The sequence below is a fragment of the Neolamprologus multifasciatus genome, chromosome 19 (genome assembly GCF_963576455.1).
Source record: "Neolamprologus multifasciatus chromosome 19, fNeoMul1.2, whole genome shotgun sequence".
NCBI lineage: Eukaryota > Metazoa > Chordata > Actinopteri > Cichliformes > Cichlidae > Neolamprologus > Neolamprologus multifasciatus.
The window spans coordinates 8,024,855-8,032,160 of record NC_140457.1 but is presented as its reverse complement, the minus strand read 5'-3'; the positions used below and the strand labels follow the sequence as shown (position 1 = coordinate 8,032,160).

At 39.2% G+C, this 7,306-nt stretch overlaps 1 protein-coding gene across 1 annotated transcript in view; it reads left to right on the top strand.

Annotated features, from left to right (window-relative positions):
* LOC146495880 (uncharacterized) overlaps nucleotides 1-7,306 on the top strand; it is a 188,366-nt gene that overhangs the window by 54,513 nt on the left and 126,547 nt on the right. The gene's annotated exons all lie outside the window — the stretch shown is intronic.

Here is a 7,306-nt window from a genome sequence, read left to right as displayed (position 1 = left end):
GAGGAATTGAGGACAGCTATAAGAAAAGTGTGTGTTCATGCTAAAAGCCAGATTTACAGTCTGTATCAGTGGACAACTCAAGTTAAGAACCTGTCAGTTTAGCTATTAAATGGTGTGAATGGGCATTTCTACAGCTGTCAATACTGAATATGTATTTGTAGGATTTTCCCTCTCAGATTGCAAAACATTTTGTGGGGAAAGATGAACCCACACCAAAGAAAACCATGTTATATTTTTCTCCTGACAGAACTGTATTATGATTGTTGAATTTATTAGCACTAGGACGCAAGACTGTTTAAAGCTGTGAGTGCTTTGCCAAAGACTATAGCTCTCTGTATCCTCATTACCATGTTTAGAGCAGAGCCCCAACATGTTTCTGGTCTCAGTACTACTTTTTATGAAACAATGTAGAAAGTAACATAGAGCGATGGATGAAAGGGAAGAATATTTGCCCAAAACAAGATTCGTAGTAGCCATGGATATATTACATACCATAAACTTACCTTTCACGCTCAACAGAGGAGTTTGTAGTGTTTCAGGTTTTTAATTACATTTTTACAAACGGTAAATGTCCTGGTTCTCATATTGTAGTCTTCTACTCTACCTGTGCATTCATACAAGCACTTTTTTCTATACATAAGTGCTTTCTATCTAACATTCATACTCCGATGGATGTATCGGAGAGCAACTTTGGGTTAGTAACTTGCCCAAGAATATTTGACATGCAAACTGGAGCAGCCAGGGATCAAACCACCAACCTTCCGATTAGTTGATGGCCTGCTCTACGCTTTTGTTCTATATTGCTTGCGTTCTTGTTGGGTCTTCTTAACTCAATAATTTGCATTCCTCTTTGTGTGAACTGTGCTGGTCATTATTGAAATGAACTGGCTGTGACAGTGGTCATAAATTTACACATTGTTACTAGATTACATGCAACACCTTCTGCTCTCATCCAACCAGGCATCTCAGTAATTTGACCTGCTTAGTAAATTTGGCCCTCAGTAGTACAGTGTGTGCAGTTAGGTATGAAATCCACTTCTAGATCCTGGTGCCAGTTGTCCAACTTCACCAAACAACCAAGGCTTCACAGCACCAACTCCAACTCTTACAGGGTCAGCGGAGATGTGAAAATCAATTAGATGTACAATAGTGCCATTTTTCTTTAAATTTATTACATGCCAACTCGGTGTGATTCTGCAGGCCTCAGTAGGTGGCTTATTATTTATGCAACGTTTTGTACTTTCATCCTAAGTTTCATAGACTAAATAGTAAAACTGTGACGCATGAAGTGTAAAGCTTTAAGCCTTCTCTTCAGTCTGGCACTTTTTCTGCGAAAGGATCAAAGGAGTGAAATGTGCTGATGCAGCAGCCTGTCCGCAGAGCTTCAGGCCAACCCAGGACGCATAAAAAAAATCTTGCAGTGACAATACCTACACTCTTTTTTTCTTTTTTTTCTTTTTCGAGGTCTCAGTCCTCACACCACCATGCGAACAAACGCCGAGCAACTCAACCCTGAAAGAAGAAAAATTGATGAGTCAGCAGAGAACAAGCTGAAACAACCCACTGACAAGTGGGCAAGTAGAGCATAAATATGTTCAAAGCCAAAGGCATGATAATAATGTTTTTATTACACTGGATTTTGAAATTTAAATTTGAAATTATTTCTTAATTGGTTGTGGTAATTTTGTAAATTTGACATGTTTAAAATAAGAAACGTCCTTTTATTGCGACTTTTTGTATTCTGGAAATCAAGAACAGCTCTCAGGTTTTACCAGACTGTTCTCATTCCTGGTCCAAATAACAATGTTATGTCAAAGCTGACAGTGAGACTAAGTTAGGCACAAGTTATTGGGCTGCTGCGCATGATTCACTCAGCTATGCCAATAATGACACATATAACTGCCGACTTGTCTCAACAATGAAGCTTACTGTTATAAGGACATGTTTTACCCCAAACCACAGTCTGGCTGGTTGTCCGAAGCTAATCAGTGAGTAAAAGTGTAACCCACCAAAGCTGACTGTGTTGTCTTCGTGCATAGTCTTGTATTAATACATAAAACAAAAACACGTCGCACCTTCTGCATAATGGTCCATCCATCCATTTTCTTACACTTATCCGAGGCCAGGTCGCAGGTGCAGCAGCCCAGACCTTCCTCTCCCCAGCCACCTCCTCTAGCTTGTCCAGGCCAGCCAAGAGATATAATCTCTCCAGCGTACAGGTGCCCAGGAGGCATCCTTGTCTGATGCCTGAACCACCTCAACTGGCTCCTTTCTCTGAGCCCCTCCCAAATGGCTGAAATTCTCGCCCTATGTCTAAGGGAGAGGGCAGCCACCCTTCGGGGGAAGCCAATTTCCATCCTTGTATCCGTGATCTCGTTCTTTCGGTCACTACCCACAGCTCGTGACTATAGGTGAGGGTAGGGATATAGATCGACCGGTAAATTGAGAGCTTCACTTTTACACTCAGCTCTCTCTTCACCACAACAGACCGGTATAGCATCCGCATCATTGCACCGGCAGCACCAATCCGCACAAAGGGCAGGGCCATATCATATATGGACCAATACTTTATCCAAACATGGTATTTTCTGGCTCCAAAAATTCAACATGATGGAGACAAAAATGCTTATTTTATGAGACTTCAAATACAGTGGACACTGTCATCTTTTATATACAGTCTTTGAATTTGCAGCTACAAATTCACTGAGTGGTGTCCACTAAAAGCGATTAAGATTTAATCTTGAGTACATTCATCTACAAGTTGACACGGCTTGCCTGGAATGCAGGAGTAGGATCACATCAGTGATTCTTGTCAGTGAACAGCCAGTCAGCAAGCGCTCACAAGAACAAACCTTTAATTGACTTTTTTTTTAATGTATTGTGGTAACACGCCTCACTTTAAAGTCAAACCTAAATTACAAGGCTCTCCATGCCTGTGGATTTAATGTAAATGCAGATCTGAACATTTAGTTCCATTCTTTCACTGGAATTTCTTAGTCATACTAAGTAGTCCCATTCTTGTTTTATCTTGCTTTGTTTCAGTATGCAATAATGTAATAAAACTGGTTCTGGCAGTAGGTTGTGTAACCTCACTCTTCCTGTAAAAGGTGCCTAGTTGTGTTGCAATCGTTTTAGCTCTAGGCAGCAGTCAGGTTGGATTCTGTGGTCTCACCTGAGCTTTAAGTTAATTAAATTATCTGCATGTTTTGTTGCAAGTCACACTGTCTAATCTGAAATGAAGCTATGTAAACAAACACCGCAGGTACCATGCACTACACCAAATGGTATGCATCCTTAATGGCTGTGCAATCATTGTAACATAGAGTTTGCTTATGTTGTTAAATAAAGGCTAGATTTGACATTAATAGATGCCACAGATGTTCAAAAGCTGCCACAAAGCATGAAAAAAATGGACATCTCCGAAAACGTCGGAGCATTTTTGCAAATATGTGATGTCTTGATAAATCAAACAGATATTTGAACTTTACACAGCTACATTCTCGCCTGAAAATATCTTAAATTTTTATTTTGTGACCCAGAAAAAGTAATACGTTTTTTAGCCGCACTCCTCCGCCATTGCCGTGCTTACAAGTACGCACAGGCTCCAACAACCGTGGTAGACAAATGCGATCCTCCTTTTCCCCAGACTACCCTTTCTGGGTCACGAAATAACCTTTTAAGATATTTTCAGCCGAGAATGTAGCTGTGTAATTCTCAAATATCTACTGAATTTATCAAAATATCACATATTTCCAAAAGTGCTTCCACGTTTTCGGAGAGCTGTTATCCACCAGCGCGATAGCTGACCGGGAGGTCAAGGCTTGATAAGAGTCCACGAACACAGCTAACTCCTGGCTTATTGTTTTCAACCCCCTGCGGTCTTTTGCTACTCAGGTTAAACGTGAGATATAAATAAAAATTAGTTAGTTAGTTAGTTATGGCTATGGATTGAAAATACACCCCACCCCTAACGGCTGCACCTCCCGAAGAATTTTGTCTGGGCTCTTATCTCACTTTTTTTATTTCAAACAATCAACAGAAAATTTCACCGACATATTTTTATGTAAGGTTTTTAAGGCTGTGGTGTTAATTTTTAAGTAACATGAGCCCAGCGGCAGCAGCAAGGCTAGGCTAACACTAACTAGCTAGCAAGATTATAAACCTGGTGCTAAACTAAGAGAAGCCACAAAATCAGTTTGAATAAGAGTAAACATTTACTCACCAAATCAGTGTATCAGGTAAAGATTCACAGCAATGACAACAATAATATCTTGAGCTGACGCTTTTCCAGGTTTGCTCAGCATATTCCATAACAAATGCTGGCACCATGAACATGCGGACTGATCCGAGAGGCATTTTCAAAACGCATCTTTCATCCTTCCGCACTGAGAAGCAAAACTTCCAGCTTACTTAGTTTTTCTAAGTTAAGACAACTCAAATAAATTGCTATCAGCGTTTTTGCATAAAATGCACTGGTAACTTATTAAAATCTAGTTCTAATAAGAAATTGATAAAAACTAAGTTCAGCCTATTTAATATTTTTAATTAAACGCAATATTACATTTTACAGTGGAGTGTAGTCCATTCTTGTGAAAAAACTGAAAATTCTTTTCTTATTCTCAACTGCTGCAGAAACATACACAGAAACTCTAAAACTGTCAGTCTGTCAGCTGATCTGTGCACAACGAAAAGCAAAAGAAATGAAGAGAAATAACAAAGCCAGATACAGCGATCCACGCAGGCACCAAGGCGCTTAACACTGTGCTGTATCTTGTGGGTGGCCAGTAACAATTATGCTCCTTGTTTTTGGTAAGGCCTTGGAAATGTGGGGGAGAGGCCACACTGGTACACAGACGTGCTAACGGAAAGTCCAGACAAAGCGAGATACAGACATTACAGGAAGAGGAGAAGGAGAGGGGAGAATCATGGGCAGTTTGTGGAAAAAAAAAATTACAAGAAATGAATAGCTGGAGTGCATGGAAGTAGTTTGGTATAAATGTTGCTTTAATGTTTTTTTGTTTTTGATCTTGTGATTTTGAAGAAGCTGATAAACATCTGCTGAAAATTAATTTGTCCCCATGTGTGCCCACTTCCTGCCTGACAGGCATGGGGCTGCAAAGGACGTGAGGCCTCCCTGCATGCCTACTGGAAGTTCACATTCAGGGCACAACTATAAGGAAAACTGCAATGTATGAAAATAACTGGAGATTATGTCATCATTCAAGGTTGCTGCTAAACCTCACTTTAACTTTCTGACCAATCCACAAAGGGCTTCACTTTGTAGGTTTTTGGAATAACTTACATCATTCACCAGCCCTGTAGAGGATTTGAAAGGAAACTCTGTAGTGCAAAGAGTAAAATACTGTCCTGATTACAGCCTCAAGACCTGGAAAAGATATTAACTTAAGCCCACAGAAACAGTATGTGGTCCTCACGAAGTCCTAAAGTTTCCTGCAAAATGCCTGTGCAACATTTCCACATGTACTATTGGGTCACACTAACCAAATCCTTCGTTTTCCTCCATTTAGTAATGTCTGCTTGCAAACCAAATGTCTATGAAAGCAACCTTTGGACTGATTAGACTGTGCAATGAGGGGAAAATGTCTGGAGCCTGGTTAAAAAGCATTTTACTGCCTTGAAGTAGAAGCTTCATGAAAGTATTCTTTTCAATCCTGAACACTATTTTTAGTGGGATGTGTATTTTTCTATTCACAGAAAGTTTTTTTCTGAACTAAGCTGGACATAAAAATGTGCCGTCATTCTGTGAAAATGGGGGATTACGTAAACAGCAGCTGTAATTACACTGTTACAATTACCACTGTGGTGCTGTACAAAGGGGAAATTACACAAATATTGTCTCACTGTCTAAATACTTATTCACCCAATTGCATATATATATATACACAACACCTGACTTCACAGAGCTGCTCTGGCATCTGTGCTTGTGTTGACACTTCTGAGTCATCCTGTGATCTCCTTTAATCTCATTATACAGGTCAGGACGTCAGAGTGCGTCTAAGCAGACTGCCGTCAGGTCACAGTCTGAGATTGTGCTGCCAATGAGACACAACACACTGCTGCAATCTGGCAGCATAAATGAGTATCTCTGAGATTAACACAAAATCAAGTGTACGATATATGACAAGAATATATTAGTATCTCCGAGTATCAGTTTATTAGTATATTAGACACAGAAGATCAGTAACTCATCAGCCTAGCTTGCCTTATAACTAATAATAACATTAACAGTTAAGGCATAATGCTAGTGGATTTGTTTATTTGTTATTCATTCCCCATTTTGAATCAAAAAAACAAAGATAACATAAATTTATTTAAAAGATCCCCTTTTAATGTGGGGATATGTTAGCACGTTTAAACCTAATGGCTAACAATCTTACAATTGTCAACCAGTGAGTGCACCCAGGTTTATCCTGCACTGATGGACTATAATTTACAAAATTAAAAGCAGGTTTTAGTCAACATGACCCAATATTAGTGATTGAGCCCAAACGTCACCAGAAAATTGTTTACCTAGCTCAAAGATGAAGAGAGCGGTAGATTGTTTTTTTATACAACTGAAAATCTTTTTGGAACAAGATGATTCGCCCACTGTTAACCAGTAAAATGAATACAGGTTTAAGGCATCACTTTTAAGACCTCAAATCTACGTCCGTCAGTTGTATCCTGTCTTTGGCCTATGCTCTCTGGGCCCTGAAGGTGATACAAGGCTTTCATCTAGTATGGACTCTTCCAAACAGTCTTCTAAAACATTTACATGTGATGATGATGCCAAAGTCCTTTCCACTTTATTAGAAAATTCCTTTGGCACATAATGAATCATAGCTAAATATAAACCTGTTATCACAAAGCAGGCAAAAAGGAGACCTTTTAAATGCTATAATTGTTTTGACCAGCCACTTATCTCGTGTAGTGATATGAAAGTGATATGAGACTTGAGAGTTTACTCTTTTTTTCTCCAGTAAATCCTTATGGGAATCATTAAAACACACAGGTTACTTGTGTGTGTTTCTGTTACAGTAGAACAATCAATTTGCTGCTTCAACTGTGATGTATGCCATGCAATTGATACTCAGAGCTAAGGAAAAATCATGCTGAACAAAAAATTTGAATTTGCCTTTGGACTGGTTGTAAAATTGATTTGGTTGCACTTTCTAACAGAGCTTAAATATAGATTTTAACCCTGAAGATTTCAAGCACTGCACCTCATAAGTTATGTGGGACTGAAAGTGCTGTAAACAATAACATATAAATAAAATAAATGGAGAGTTACAATGTGCCACGTTTT